Source organism: Schistocerca serialis, chromosome 9, assembly GCF_023864345.2.
Source record: "Schistocerca serialis cubense isolate TAMUIC-IGC-003099 chromosome 9, iqSchSeri2.2, whole genome shotgun sequence".
NCBI lineage: Eukaryota > Metazoa > Arthropoda > Insecta > Orthoptera > Acrididae > Schistocerca > Schistocerca serialis.
This window is the reverse complement of record NC_064646.1, coordinates 102,555,476-102,573,072: the sequence shown is the minus strand read 5'-3', so window position 1 is coordinate 102,573,072 and position 17,597 is coordinate 102,555,476.

Sequence of the window (17,597 nt, the reverse complement as noted above, 5' to 3'; positions counted from 1 at the left end):
TGTTTGTTCCTTGTTGTAGCACAAACCAACGTGAGTACACATGGGTACGTATGTGCAACTCTACATAGATGTTAGTTAGTCTCCGGAGGTATCGTGTTGTTAAATGAGACATTGCTTAGAAACACGAAGAATGGTGAATACAGCATCCCAGTGGGGTCTGACACGTAAAGAAGCAATGTACATTCAAAGCCAGTGCTCAAAATGACCACTACCAGCGTCGGTACAAGCTTGCAGTTGGCCACGCAACGATAGCTGCACACTTTCTAGCATTTCGGTGGAAATTGCAGCGCTGACAGCAGTAATATGCTGTTTCATGGCATCTCTAATTGTCTGAAAACGTTGAAGAGGTTGATGTCTATTGGGATAGCTTTCGGCCCACGCAGTGGTCGGTTGGTTGGTTGTTTCGGGGAAGGAGACCAGACAGCGAGGTCATCAGTTTTATCGGATTAGGGAAGGACGGGGAAGGAAGTCGGCCGTGCCCTTTCAAAAGAACCATCCCGGCATTTGCCTGGAGCGATTTAGGGAAATCACGGAAAACCTAAATCAGGATGGCCAGACGCGGGATTGAACCGTCGTCCTCTCGAATGCGAGTCCAGTGTCTAACCACTGCGCCACCTCGCTCGGTCCCATGCAGTGGACGAACGAACGACATAAATCCAACATTTACCATGAACCATGAGTGTGTCAAATTTTTTCACTTTCGGAAATACCATCTTCCAACCACTTGCTACTACGTCCACTAACACACGGTAAGTAACAGGACCGTCGCAGTGCAATCATAGAACAGAACATAAGGTAAACAAACAAAATGTCGTCGCCTAGCATCTAGGCAATATGAGGAAACAAACAGCTGTCGGTGTTTACAATGTCCACAATACAACAACCCGTGAACTACTTGCAGTAACTTCTTGCACCAAACACCATTGACATTCTCGTTTACGCTACTTTTACGATTTCGCTGTCGATTGACATTGTATCATTTAAAATTTCTAACTGTTGTAAAATACTGCATTTTCGTCAGCGTATCAAAATCTGTATATGGGCTACAAATAGACGGCACAACCTATAATTCAGTTCCGCGAAAACCGCATATTGATAATGCCTTCCATGTCCGAAATACTTGCGGTGCAAGTGTTAGATGGTTCATTGTGCAGAACGCGTTGCGAGCACAGAATTGGCAAACGTACGAAAGTAACTTTCGCAGGAAGTGTCAATACCAACGAACGTAGCTCGATGAAACTTGGACCATCCATAGAATTGGCTACTACAGAATAGTACAGAAGGTAACTGAAAGAAATGCGCTATGAGATGAACACAAATGACACTTAATAATTCAAAGACAATAATTAGACTCAAGTCACCGCGATTTATGATGGTCCACTGACCATCACAAAAGATGGGAAACGCTTATTAACAGGGTGCTTTCTCTCCATGGACAGCAATGCTTACTCTGCAGCGTACTCCTATGCCGGCCGTAAGATTGATTAGGAGTTCTCGTGGTAGGACGATACATTTGTCCAGCAGCGCGATTGTCAGCTCCAGTATGGACGATCTAACAGCTCTTCCACCTGCGCCGTTGAAAGCTGTCGCGCATTGTCATCAAATGGTTCAAATGCCTCTCAGCACTACCGAACTTAACATCTGAGGTCATCAGTCCCCTAGACTTAGAACTACTTAAAGCTAACTGACCTAAGGACTTCACACACATCCATGCCCGAAGCAGGATTCGAACCTGCGACCGTAGCAGCAGCGCAATTCCAGACTGAAGCGCCTAGAACCGCTCGGCCACAATGGCCGGCGCGCATTGTCATCCACAAAAGTGGAGTCAGTGCCGAATGGTTTGCTGAAACAACGCACATGGGGAAGGACTACAGTGTCGCAATAAAGTTGACCAGTGAGTGTGCCGTGTCAAAGGCTTGGAGGTCAATACGCCCCAGGCAACTTTATGCCCTCCCAGACCATAGCACCTGGACCACCAAAACGATCGACAATGTTTGTTTAAGAGAAAGTTCCGCCATTTGACTATATAGACTGTTTATTCTGTTGTACAACCATGATTTCGTATGTTTGCAGGTGGGGATATTAAGCCGCCAAATAATTATTGAAATTAATGGTGAAACCTGCACATTTATTTTGCACAATTCACTACTTGTTTCCGTCAATGACCATGATCCAGCTAAGCTTGATAATGGTCACTGACCAAAACTACTAGCGAATTGTCCAAAATAAATGCTAGCCGAAGGTTTCACCATGAATTTAATAATGATTTCGGCCTTTTGCCATTTTCAAGTACCACATCCAAATGCTCGTTTTGCTGGTCTTGTAACAGATTTAATCCTCAGCTGAATATAGTTCGAGATGTTTTTATTGGACCTGTACTTTCCTTTGAACCTGAGAAGTTCACCATTTCCAACGTATGAAGATTAAACTAATTAAGACGACTAAATACATAAGGTTTAATAAGAAGTGCAGGGCCAATAAAATCATGCCGACCTGCATTCACCTACAAGACCAGGAAAACGGTCATTTGAGTGTGATCATGATTGTACAATACAATAAACAGTGTGTACGGTCAAATGGCGGAACTTTCATTTAAACAGTATTACATGACTGTCGCTCCAAACTGTGGAAAAACTGTATTCGGCAATGTTTGTGGGTGTATCGTGTCTTCCTGCCTCTCGCCATATGAGAGTACGCCCAGAATCACTACTCGGACTGAATCTACGCTTATCCGAGAAGAGCATGCTACTCCACTCCTCGGTGGTCCAAAAGCTGCTCTTGACATCATTGCAAACGGTGTTTTCGATGTGTGGGCGCGAATGGCTGTCGGGCAACGAGACCACCCTGATGCAGTCCCGTGTCACTGTGAAGTGTGAGATTGCTTGCCTTGGAGTCCTTTTAAATGTGGTTGAAATTGCATCCGCTGTTTGTTTTGTGTTGTTTCGTTGTCACTGTAGGCTTTTACTGTGGGAAGCAAGGAGAAGATGTTGTTTGGTGGCTGGTATCCTCTGTGTATAACACGACTACACACATGTATTAAAAGGGTTTTTTATTAACAAAACACCAAGCTACTTAAGATAGTCCAGGTGTTGTGGCACAAGCTCCTCCGTAATAGTCCAAGTTAGCCTCACTGCTGGTGAAGTACACAACTCTCGTCGCTAAGTGCTGCCTGACCCTGAGCTAGAGGCCGAGCGAACTGCGACTGCGACTCCCACTGGGCTGCGACTGATGACTCGACTAGTTGAGTCACTACATGACTGACTGGCTGGGCCCTCAGGTTCGCGGCGGCGATCTAGATACTGGCGGTCGAGAGGGCGTTGTCGGCGCATTGCTTGCGAGTCTGTCATTGGCCTCTCTCCTGATAGGCGCCTCGCTAACTCCTACTAAGGATTTCCTTGCAACCTCTTGCTGCTCGGTGTGCCAGTGACAGCTTATGCCAGCACAGTTTGTCATGGATCCCTTCTCGGCTGTTGCACAATGTAGCAGTCATTTCCTGCTCTGATTTACCATGGTCGACCACCTCCTCCCCATTGGGCCTCAGTACCTGAGGTTCCGAATTCTCCTCATGGACTTGAAAAATATGCTGTGAGCAACACCAAACTCCTTGGGTATACTCTTCACACTCCGTTCTTCTGCCAGTTTCCCAATGATTCATCCCCAGGTGAAGTCATTCTCTTGGGGCAATGTTGTAATGAAGAACACCACAACAGTACAGTGTAACTGATTGACACACACACTGTCATTCCCCATTCCGTCAACTGCCCTGTGTAGTAGCTCAAAAATGGTTCAAATGGCTCTGAGCACTATGGGACTTGACAGCTGTGGTCATCAGTCCCCTAGAACTTAGAACTACTTAAACCTAACTAACCTAAGGACATCACACACATCCATGCCCGAGGCAGGATTCGAACCTGTGACCGTAGCGGTCACGCGGTTCCAAACTGAAGCGCATAGAACTGCACGGCCACACCGGCTGGCTTGTGTAGTAGCGGCCAGCCCCATTTGGCGCTATAGTCACGCTGACCTCACACCATATGACGTCCATCTTTCGGTGCACAATTGGGAGATCTGTGGCAACTTGCTCCCACACTTTCGTTCATTTCCAATCAGTAGTTAAAATGTTTTATTACTATATCTAGCTCCTCCATAAGTTCTGCAGAGCGGTGTACATGAGCGGACTAGAAAAGAATAGCGTGTCATTCTAGCGACGATAAGGATCACACATGGAAAAATCCACTGACTTTATCAATTTTGACGTGGCAATTTTACGAAAAGCCCCCTCAGTTGCTAATAACAACTTCATCAAGTCCACGAGCGGTTTCGGTCTTTACGTCAGGCTATTTTCAAGCGACGAATTTGTTTGCGTAGCCATCCTTCGCAGCAAGCACAGAAATATTCGTTTTGTAAATAAAAAACGCATTCTCTTGCTGCACTGTATTTTATTCTCCCAGACGCCTTTGCCTTTTTTCACTTTAAGGCATCGTGAGTAGGACCTATAATGATGCAGTTATGATTCACTTTTGTTCTCATGTGTATTATTCGTAGATTATAAAACGAGCGAGAAGTGAACTGTTTTGTAATTTACGAATAATACACATAAGAACAAAAGTGAATCATAACTGCACCATTATAGGTCCTACTCATGATGCCTTAAAGTGAAAAAAGGCAAACGCGTCTGGGAGAATAAAATAAAGTGCAGCAAGAGAAGGCGTTTTTTTTTACAAAACGATTATTTTCAAGAGAATGCGAAATTGCCATTGTTATTGCTTAATAAGATGGATATATAAATGTTTTATGTAATAGGGGATGAAAAACAAAGCTTAGATATGTTTAGATAAGTACAGAAAGAATGTGTAACTTACATTTTGCTGTAAAGAAGAAACTTCAAACGATAAAAAAGTAAAAAAAAACACAAATGGTTTTAAAAAAGTTATGCAACGAATGAGATTCTGAGAAAAGTGGGCGTCTCATGGTTATAAACATTGTACATTAAAAGTATCAGCATGCTTTAACTTTAAAAAATTTTATATTCTGACGTGTTCAAAATTTACCGATTGAGTGCTAAAAAAGCCTAAAAGCATTTTTTTTATTTAACACAAAGAACACTCAAAATTAAGAAGAAAAAGCATAGGAAGTGGCTGAACCTTCGCGTCTTACTTGAAGAAAGTGACGGAGTGCACAGTATCGTAGCCCTTGATACAACGAGGAAGAGACACTTTATAGATGTGCATGAAGCAATAGAAATTTACACCCACCTGAAAAATCCACGGAGGGCAACGCATACTAAGAAGCAACAGTTTTCTGGGACATCTGTCGCCCCCGTGTTGACAAATTCCCCGCACGTTCGTAGCTATATCGAGATGCTTGTAGCGGCGCTTTTGTAGGCAGTTCACCGATGCCTGCAAGCTTTCTGGCTCAAAGCACTATTGGACTTAACATCTGAAGTCATCAGTTCCCTAGACTTAAAATTACTTAAACCTAACTAACCTAAGGACATCACACATTTCCTTGCCCGAGGCAGGATTCGAACCTGCGATCGTAGCAGCAGCGTGGTTCCGGACTGAAGCGCCTAGAACCGCTTGGCCATAGCTGCCGTTCCATGTGTTTCAACTTTTGGACGATAGAGCTATATTCTTCACTTGGATGCTCCTTTCGCTGCAACTACTTTATGTTTATATTAAATTTAAAAGGTTGTTGTTAGCCTTTTACAGGTAAAGCATGCAAACTGAAACTTAGAACGTATGAGTATTAAAAATAAAACATGCGAATGCTTTTACTACATCACATTGTACAGTTTATTAATCATGACACGCTTGTTTTTATTTCAGAATATAACTGGATACATATTTTGTTAAAAATCTTCAGATTTTTACTTTTTTTCATTTGACGTTGCTTCTGTGGAACACAATGTAAGTAATATATTCTTTCTATACTTATACTCTACATATCTAACCTTTATTTTGCATCTCCTGTTATGTAAAGTATTTGTACACAAATCAAAAAAAGTTTTGCATCAACTCAGTTCCCAGAACTCCTGAAATAGGCGTTGACTGTGAATATTGTATCACAGACACAGTCCCTTTGACTGTTCATAGATGTAAACAACCATGCATGAGCAGCTCCTATTAGACGGGGGGGATCCGAAAGAAGATTAGTTCCTGTCATTCCACCAGGAAGGAGGTACACGGCTCGTGTCGTCTGCAGTTCAATCATGCCTAGACGGTCACTACCGCGGTTCGATCGCGTCCGCATTGTTACTTTGAGACAGGAAAGGCTCTCAACAAGGGAAGTGTCCTCTCGTCTCGGAGTGAACCAAAGTGACGTTGTTCGAAAATTGAGGAGATACAGAGAGACACGAACTGTCGATGACATGCCTCGGTCAGGCCACCCATGGGCTACTACTGCATTGGATGACCGATTATGGCTTGGAGGAACCTTGACAGCAGTTCCACCATGTTGAATAATTCTTTTCGTGCAGCCACAGGACGTCGTGTTACCACTCAAACTGTGCGCAATAGGCTGCATGATGCGCAACTCCACTCCCGACGTCCTTGGCCAGGTCCATCTTTGCAGCCAGGACAACATTCAGCGCGGTACAGATGGGCTCAAAAAAAAAAAAAAAAAAATGGTTCAAATGGCTCTGAGCACTATGGGACTTAACACCTATGGTCATCAGTCCCCTAGAACTTAGAGCTACTTAAACCTAACTAACCTAAGGACATCACACAACACCCAGTCGTCACGATGCAGAGAAAATCCCTGAGCCCGCCGGGAATCGAACCCGGGAACCCGGGCGCGGGAAGCGAGAACGCTACCGCACGACCACGAGCTGCGGACACAGATGGGCCCAACAACATGCCGATTGGACTGCTCAGGATTGGCATCACGTTCTCTTCACCGATGAGTGTCGCATATGCCTTCAACCAGACAATCGTTGGAGACGTGTTTGGCGGCAAACCGGTGAGGCTGAAGGCCTTAGACACACTGTCCAGAGAGTGCAGTTCCCTGCTGTTTTGGGATGGCATTATGTGGGGCCGACTTACGCCGCTGGTGGTCACGGAAGGCGCCGTAACGGCTGTACAATACGTGAATGCCATCCTGCGACGTATAGTGCAACCATATCGGCAGCGTATTGGCGAGGCATTCGTCTTCATGGACTACAATTCGCGCCCCCATCGTGCACATCTTGTGAATGACTTCCTTCAGGATAACGACATCGCTCGACTAGAGTGGTCTGCATGTTCTCCAGACATGAACCCTATCGAACATGTCTGGGATAGATTGAAAAGGGCTGTTTATGGACGACGTGACCCACCAACCACTCTGAGGGATCTACGCCGAATCGCCGTTGAGGAGTGGGACAATCTGGACCAAGAGTGCCTTGGTGAACTTGTGGATACTATGCCACGACGAAAACAGGCATGCATCAATGCAAGAGGACGTGCTACTGGGTATTAGAGGTACCGGTGTGTAGAGCAATCTGGACCACTACCTCTGAAGGTCTCGCTGTACGGTGGTACAACATGCAAAGTGTGGTTTTCAAGAGCAATAAAAAAGGACGGAAATGATGTTTATGTTTATCTCTATTCCAATTTTCTGTACAGGTTCCTTAACTCTCGGAACCGAGGTGATGCAAAACTTTTTTATGTCTGTATATCCATCTGGTTACGTATTAACAATGACAATTGAAATCCACTTGAAAATGCTTTATGTAAATGCTGAAACCGGTCGTGGACTTAACAACGTCGTTGTTAGCAACTAGAGTAGCTTCTCATTAATTGAACATGCGGTTGCGGAATCAGCAACCTCCGAATATGGAGAAACTAATAAATGGCAGACTGACAAACTGCTTGTTGGCTCCCTTCCCGGTTCCTTTGAACGACTTTTGTTTGATGATTTTTCTGACATTAGCGGAGTCCACCACTAGCAATGGAGGACGAAGCTTTGACAACGCAATCTACTCGTGCTGGCGAAACGCCAGCAAAATTATCGAACAAACGTCGGCCGAAGAACCCGAGACAGAAACCAACAGGTAGTTTGTCAACAAGTGGCCACGAAAACCTTAACAGTTTTCAAAATGGTACTGTTACGGTCCGCTAATATCTGGCGAACGACTAACGGCTGTTCGCATACTTCTGTCGTGAGCATGTACGAAAAGCTATCTTCAGGTTGTCGTCAAGTCTTCGAAGGAAGCACTTAAAATACGACTTCGTGACATCTAGTTACTGATGGCTCCAGTGTGCCAGTACCGATAAGCTGAAATGTCTATATATGAGAGGCGTACGGGAGCTGAAGATGGCATATCGAACTGCCGAAACTGGTTGCGAAAATAAAATAACTAAACTTCTCAAATCGCACAGCTGTTTGGCGAATTTTCTTTTACGAAAAATGGTTGAAGTACAGCGAAACCACGAGTAGGCGACAAGGTGTCGGACGTCCTCTCCTCATTCACAGAACGTGCAGGTCTGTGCTGCTGCGTAAGCGGCGATCTGTGGCAGATCTGACAACAGTGGAGGTGCGTGTTTTGGGAGCACACAATTCAACTCTGACTACTGAACTTGGGACTCTGCAACAGACGACCCCAACGTTTTTCCATGCTTACTCAACAACATCGTTAATTACGATTGTAGCGGATATGGGATCATCATAATTGGAGCGTGGTTCAGTGCAAACCTGTCCCCTGCTCAGATGAATCATGTTTCTTGTTAGACCACGTCGAGTACCCTGTTCGGATACGGCGTCATCTAGGCGAAAGGCTGCCCGAAGCACGCACCACGTCAGTGATGTGAAACCGGTGAAGGCAGTGCAGTTCTACTGGGGACAGTCGACTGGGCCTCCATGGGATCTTTGATAGCAGTCGAAGCACCATGGTAACTGTGGACTATGTGATCATTTTTGTGAACCACCTGTATCCGCTCATGGTTGATATCGTACCCGACGCCTACGGCATCTTTCAACAGGATAACGTTTCGTGTCATAAGGCCGGAATAGTCTACAGTGGTTTGAGGAGCGTGATAGTTAACTGACATCGATATCTGATCTTAAACCGAAGAAAAATATCTCGAATGCTATTGGGTGACAATCCAGTTTACGAGAATTTTATGACGCGTTGCATCGATGTCCGGTGCCACATATCTCTGGTAATTTACTAAAGGCTCGTCGAATCCGTGTCACTCAGAATTGATGTATAATTGCGTTCCAAAAGTGGACCAAGGAGCAATTAAGCATGTGGACAATGTTTTGGCTCATCAATGTATGGAGAGTGGTCAGAAACAGTCTGAAGAGCTTGTAAGAGTGTTGCAGGGTGAGTCGTGCTGAGAAATAGTAGTTAAGAGAAAAATCCAGTAAATTGCGTCGTTTCCGAGTTATTTAGCATTCGAGGTAGACAATCAGGCCGTTACGTGCGCAAATTCAAGCAGCTTGCCAGATGCAATTGGTGTCAGTTTTTCTCATAGTGTAGATGATTGCGCACGAGACACTTCAGCATTTGGATAGGGTTCGATCCCTACTACCGTCCCATGTCCCATTTCTGGGTGGCTCTCTTGTTCGGTTGTAGAAAGCCAAACGAGAGACACCTTTGGCAACAAGTCTTTGTGAGGTTGCTTGAATGTGGTCGCGAAACGACCTGCTCGGCTAGCTGAAATGCTAGTTTAATCGGAAATGGCGTAACGAAACGAATTTTTTTTCTTAACAATTATTTCTCATCTAAATGATGGAACCATTTTAACCACTGTGGGCTGTCAGTTTTATTCATTTAGTGCACCATGCATGTAAAGTACGTTACTAGCCAGTTTCGGCCTTGGACCGTTATCAAATGTATGATATTGATGATATGTGTGTCACATTTATAAAGTTTGTTTCATTTTATGTGGGGACGGATAGTAAATAAATATTTTAAATATTACACGCATATCACCAACATCACACATTTGTCAGTGACCTAAGGCCGAAACTGGCTAATAATGTAATTTATAACCATGGTGCACTAAATGAATAAAACTCACAGCCTAAAATGTTTCCATCATTTAGACTATATATTGAGGCTGTGGACCTGTACATGAAGAAATTAATTATTTTTTGAAAAAACTACCCTGCAACACCCTTAAATGGCCAAATGAAGTATGTAGACGTTTCTTTTTTAAATTATTATTGTTTTTCTTTTTATGCAGATATTTTATGTTGATTTTTTTCTCCGTAAGCACCATAGTACTAAGTTATACTAGCACATTTGAAATAACATTAAAACATTATGTGCTATATTCATGCCAATTCATGTCAACATTTGGCCTGTTATTGGATCTAGATAACAGACTAAAAAAACATATACATCATAACTAACAGACTAAAAAACAGACCCAAACAGACTAAAAAATAACTTTACAGGCTTTTCAGATTGTTTCTGACTTCCCTGTATGCAGGATGTCTAAAAAATATTCCATATTCATACAGAAAAGAAAAGAAACAACAATATGGGTTTGCTGGTTGGATGACAACGAGGGGTAGGTGCAGTCGCTCTAACTGGATGGGTTCCTTCCTCCATGTTCAATGGCACCCTTCATCGCATTGTGTCTCTTGAACTTAGGGCTGTAATGGATTTATGGATTTATTTACAACGTGTGATGACGACAGCACCAGGTGGTCCGCCGAGCTTAACGTCCTCGTCCGACGAACGGATCTGCAGTCACCTGCTGTTTTGGCTCAGGCGAATCGTTACGCTTAAGCGGCGCCTTAAGGTTAGGCAGCTGGGTGCAACCCGTGCGTATTTCGATAAAGTGTTGAGAGAGATGAGACGGAGTGAATAATCTCCTGTTTCGCCGAAATGCAAGTTTATTAGGTAGAGTAATTAACGGAATCTTTGGGATGGGACGGTTTTTACATACCTTGATTACTGGTGAACTGTTTGAGTGCAGCGAAAACAAGATATCCTATAAATTACACACTGGCTGTTTGTTGGAATTTCCGTAGACAAACGGAGAAAGCAAAATGGACAAGTGGGGTATCAAATCAATAAACGTGAGGTCTAGTTTAGCAGAAAAGAATTTAATTGCTTGAAAGTAATCCCAGTACTAAATAAAAACTTGATTTGTGCTTGAGGGGACATGGAAATATTTCTCGAACTGCTGCTGCTAACTATGTGAATGAAGTGCCGAAAAGTTCTCTTCAAGACATAGCAATTTTGCGCATAAAACGTTACATTGTAGTCAAATTTAACTGTCCATAAAAAATTTGGTAACCATCGGTCAAATGTTTTGTGAAATGATTTGTCTAAAAGTAAGAAATAAAACAAATTAGAGAAACTTTCGACACTCCTCTTTTGCTGTACATGATTTCGAGCGTCAGTCAAAGATGCGTCAAATGTTTCTCTAATCTGTTTTATTTCTTGCGTTTAGACAAATAATTTCGCAAAATATTTGACCAATGTTTTGGATTTTTTCACACTTTTGCTCAAGTAGCTGGCTTCATAGACATACCCTTTCCACTATTACTGACATATTCATCACGAAGGATCCCACAACTATGCTGAATTTTAGAACTTATTTTTGTTTCAAAGTTTCAGTTGCACACTTATTTTCTAATTATTAGTTCTGATCAGTATTTGGTTGTCTTCAGATCAATGTGGTTTAGTAAGCAAGCCGTCACATCCAAACGAAACCTAACGTTTTCAGTATAAATACGACGGGTTGCTTACGAAACCACATTTATCTGAAGATAATCAAATATATTGATCGAAACTAGTGAAACAAAGAGTGATTTTCAAATGTTTCTCTATCTCCCGACTGTATTTCCCCATGTTTGCGCTGAGGAGTAGTGATAACTTAACTCCTTATTCTGTGTTCCTCGACTTCTCAGAGCAACTGTTATTATATTTGAGGGATACTGTACAGAGACAGAACTGCTTCTGTTCTATCCCACGTCAAACTGTAACTAGGATATCTCTGTCAGGAATAACGGCTGGGGCCCATCTTGTGCTGTATACGAAGACAGAAATTTCTCACTGATCGGAAGTTCTTAATTTCGATCTACTACAGAATTCGAACTTCTATTCAATGCCATTGAAGTTTCAGATAGTTTCGTGGGCGCTTTATGTGTCTTCCTGTAGCTTGAGCTATAATCGCGAATTAAATGTCAGGTCAGTTCTCGTCAATTATTCTTGAAGCAGATGAGCTTCCCTTCAGCTTATCGAGCTATCTATCTGTCGATGACATGGGAATCGTTTCTTTCGCAGGGCGATTCATGTGCACCTCTAATGGTGTCGTGTACTATTCCGGAGTGCTGTATGCCCCTTGCCTAGTTTTTGTTCTGGGAGTAATCTCAATTAATGTCGTCAGTACCGACTGTGATACGATGTGACCAACCTCATGATACTCACGTCAGAGAACTTTCCTACTTGGTGGACAGCAAAATTCGACTTTACTCAGTTTGTACAGTTGGGATGTATTGAAGTTAACTAGGTTAAGAGAGCCTTCTTACTTCCTATATGGTGACGGACTCTGATTTCGGTTCAGTTATAGGGCTAATAAAGCTGGTGATGTTGCCTGAGAAGTGAAAAGAAAACATTTAATGTGATTGAAAGAAAAATCTTTCTTCTGTCTTTTGACTCTCATGGGTATGATACAAGAGTTTGGGTGGCAATAATGAAAACAAACAATTTTAAACATAGCTGTTTCTCAGCAACCGTATGTAAGTTCCAGCACAGGGTTCACACAGTCAACCGGTTGCAAATAACTGTTTGATATATGACCTAGGCTTCGACACATCTAAGGATGTCTTCATCAGAATGAAATTTTAATAAACCGCAAAGTGACATTTCGAGAAAGCAATGGTCAAAGTTTCGAGCAGGTATGGTCAAGGCAAAAATTAAAACTAAACACGTTCAGACCTTTGGCACGTATGCCTTGCTAGGAACAATATCAGCATACGTGTCAAAGACTTGAAGGTGTTTAGTTTTAATTTTTGCCTTGACCATATCTGCTCGAAACTTTGACCACTGCTTTCTCGAAATGTAACTTTGCGGTTTCTTAAAATTTCATTCTGATGACATCCTTAGAGGTGTCGAAACCTAGGTCATGTACCAAACAGTTATTTTCAATGGTTTGGCTATGTGATTTCTATACTTAAAAATTAAAAAGAAGGCGTTTTTCATTGAGAAAGGATCTTTTCAAGAAATTTGAATCATCAATTTTCTCCTGCGAATAAGAAAATATTTTGTTGGCGCCCACCTACAGACGGGGAAATGATCATCGTAATAAAATAAGAGAAATGAGAGCTCGCAGGGAAACATTTAATTTTTCGTTTTTCACGCACCCTGTTCGAGAGGGGAACTGTAGAGAAATAACCTGAAGGTGGTTCGATGAACTCTCTGGCAAGCACTTAACTGTGAACTGCAGGGTAGTCATGTAGATACAGATTACCGTTAACAGTTTGAGGTGTGGCAGTCTAGTGGTGAAGCGTGTGCATAGAAACTGAACCCTGGTCGACCCACAGCATTTACAGTTTGCTTTAGTCTAACCTACACCTCTTAACGATGCGAATATTCACCAAGAACGACGCCTTGTTCGGATTCAGACGTTAAATTGTACGCCTCCTTTCGCCAGTAGGATTATTGGATAGTTTGGCGACATGCAAGTCACTGAACTGGCGTCCAATCGAAAGAATTTCACCAGATTGTTTGGCCACACGGAATTATTATCAATATTACCATTAATGATGTCAGGTCGCACACTCCATTAGACACTTCGAAGAAGTCGGCAGTTTAGTCCTGGCGGAGTGTGGGTTCAGAAACTATTGGCTACACCACCATTTCACCCATTGGTGACCAAACAGTGGTAATGAAAACTTCTTTCTCCACTGGGATTCGAATGGGATTCCTCCATGTCGAGCGCCACCGCGCAAATGTCCGTTAGCGACCTTGGCTACGAAAGTGAATTGCTTATATGAGATAGAACAGCTCAAAAATAGAAAAATGGTCGCATTAAAATATGTCACGAAACATACTTGCTGAGATATGGGCCAGTCTGTCCTATGACCGCCATTTGTCAGTTGGCACCATAGGAGGCGACCAGTGTGCTTAGTATTCACGTACTTACTTCGGCTCTTCTACTCAAGAGAATAAAGAAGTCATGCAAGCACGTCTTGTTGCCATTGGATTTGGTCACATACACGGGACACACACTGCTGCTGTGTATATATTCCCAGTGAGACTGTCACCTACAATTGCTACCCTCTCATACCATTCATAAATTAAAGTCCCGCATCGCGGTTTCCATGTGTTTGTTTGGGCTAATGTCAGGATTTACTGTAGTGATATTAAAACGGTTTTCTCTAATAGATAGTCATTCATGAGGAAGATTTGTGTATATAATTTATCAATATATCGGGAAACTGGCTGAACTATGGCGAATTAATTTCCTGTGGAAAAACAAAGTCATTGCCGTGTAGTGGAGATAGCTGTAAGGCCAGTTGACTGCTCCATTGGGCTGGAACGAGCTACCGCTGCTGGGAGATACTGTCGACTTCCTAAACTACCTGTGATCTACATCTACATCTACATCCATACTCCGCAAGCCACCTGACGGTGTGTGGCGGAGGGTACCCTGAGTACCTCTATCGGTTCTCCCTTCTATTCCAGTCTCGTATTGTTCGTGGGCTCTAATCTCTCTGATTTTATCCTCATGGTCTCTTCGTGAGATATACGTAGGAGGGAGCAATATACTGCTTGACTCTTCGGTGAAGGTATGTTCTCGAAACTTTAACAAAAGCCCGTACCGAGCTACTGAGCGTCTCTCCTGCAGAGTCTTCCACTAGAGTTTATCTATCATCTCCGTAACGCTTTCGCGATTACTAAATGATCCTGTAACGAAGCGCGCTGCTCTCCGTTGGATCTTCTCTATCTCTTCTATCAACCCTATCTGGTACGGATCCCACACTGCTGAGCAGTATTCAAGCAGTGGGTGAACAAGCGTACTGTAACCTACTTACTTTGTTTTCGGATTGCATTTCCTTAGGATTCTTCCAGTGAATCTCAGTCTGGCATCTGCTTTACCGCCGATCAACTTTATATGATCATTCCATTTTAAATCACTCCTAATGCGTACTCCCAAATAATTTATGGCATTAACTGCTTCCAGTTGCTGACCTGCTATTCTGTAGCTAAATGATAAGGGATCTATCTTTCTATGTATTCGCAGCACATTACACTTGTCTACATTGAGATTCAATTGCCATTCCCTGCACCATGCGTCAATTCGCCGCAGATCCTCCTGCATTTCAGTACAATTTTCCATTGTTACAACCTCTCGATACACCACAGCATCATCTGCAAAGAGCCTCAGTGAACTTCCGATGTCATCCACAAGGTGATAAGGGATATATCACGCATTAACTTGTGAGAACAGATTGTTTTTGGTACAGAGTTAATTTTCAGTGGGTGTGACCGGAAATACGAGGGTTGGAACTTAAATAGTGGCAACTATTTATTCACAACAGATACAAAAGAGTTGCATGTTTGCACCTGTTACTGTCCTTCAAAGTAGACACCAGTGTTGTGTAGAACCCGTTGCCAGCGATGTGGAAAGCGTAGTATACCATTAGCAGAGCCTGTTTTGTTGATGGTGCGAATGGAGCGGTCTAAAGTTATGGTGATTCCCCTATACGACCGTGACGATGTTACCCTAACGCATTACGTTCCTCCACGGGTGACCGTCAGCGCACAGTATTACTGTCAGTTTTTGGAGTATCACCTGCGACCAGCTTTGCGAAAGAAACGGCGACACTTTCTGCGCAACCCACCCATCATTTTGCGCGCCAATGCGCGGGCGCATAAAGCGCAAGCTGTGGCTGCTCTGTTCGATCAATGGGACTGGGAAGTACTGTAACATCCACCATACTCCCCGGACTTAAGTCCTGGCGACTTTGATTTGATTCCGAAGATGAAGGAACCACTTCGTGGCATTCGCTTCAGAACTGTTCCAGACTTTCGATAGGCAGTAGACCGCTCCTTTCTCACCGTCAACAGAACGGGCTCTGCTAACGGTACATTACGCCTTCCACATCTCTGGCAACGTGTTCTGCACAACGTTGGTGACTGCTTTGAAGGACAGTAAAAGGTGCATCCATGTAACTTGTAAGGTGGCTCTGAGCACTGTGGGACTTAACATCTGAGGTCATCAGTCCCATAGAACTTAGAACTACTTAAACCTAACTAACCTAAGGACATCACACACATCCATGCCCGAGGCAGGATTCGAACCTGCGACCGTAGCGGTCGTGCAGTACCAGACTGTAGCGCCTAGAACCGCTCGGCCACCCCAGCCGGCCTGTAACTTGTAAGGTGTCAGGCAAATCCAACACCTTCCATGAAAACCCTGACATGATAAGCAAATCCAGTAGTATGTCACATAGCTCCGAATAAATCGTGACATTAAATTAACCAAAGTAATACGAGTAACGAGTGAGCAAATGGAATACCACAGACTAACACAAGAATGCCTAAATGCATGTCATACCTTCCCACCGTGAGACAGACGCAGTTCCGAGGGGAGAAACGAGAACAGAAGCCGAGAGCAGAACCGTGCTAAGCTGGAAGGCCCTACGATAAGGGACGTCCACCCACGTCGCCAGCTAACCGCTAGGACCAACCCCCAGCCCATGTTAAAAGCTAGAGCCCTCCAGAAGAACAGTATAGATCTTACGATAACACTAAAAGGACCACACCAGCTGCAAGTTTTAGCGTGAGACTTTTTTGCGTCTCTGTTACGTTGCAAACTTTAAAAACATTGCCCCACCACGAAAAGTATAACGTTTCTCATTGGATAGACAGAATTTTTGTAGACGGAGCTTAAGGTTAACATTGAGACCCTGATTGGTCGGATGAAAACACAGCCAGATAGTTTTTTTTAAACCAACTTCGGTAAATTTTAGTAAGGAGAAGTTAGGAGAGAGTTGCTTCCGAGACGGCGAGGTGAGCGGAGCTGTGCTGCACGCCGCCCCCTGACGAACACCGACAAGGTAATGAACGCACGCGATGCCGCATAACAGCGCATAAAGCTTCACTCAGAACTGCAGAAGTCTCATCTGTTACACCTCCTTTTTGCGTAATACTAGTGTCGATCGTCAATTAAAGCTCATGGTGTTCACATTTGCCACTTGAAGTTAAAATCTGAAACGCGATGATTTTTCTGTTATATAATTCTTGAGAAGCCACATCAGCCACTGTAATTTACGACAAGTTAGATAAGTAATTAAAGATAATTGAGGGTTACTGTAAACCATTTTGATAGTTTTCTCTTTTGTGAAACTTAATTTAAACCTAGATTATAGATGTGATATGGCATAGGTCATCCTTCGATCCATTGTAGAACTTGGAAACCCATTCAGGGAATATTCGTTCACATTTTTGTTGAACGCAGTTGGTTTTTATCGTCCCGTATTAAAACATTTCCTTTTATCAATAGTGCAATTTATAAACAATGTTTTGTGAGTAGAATAAAATTTCCAATGCTAAACTTAACTGCTTTTTCGACGTTATTTTACCAGCTAACTAAAAATAGGAAAGCCTTGAACCCCTTCCACTAAATTTAGTTAGTATTAAGATTCTT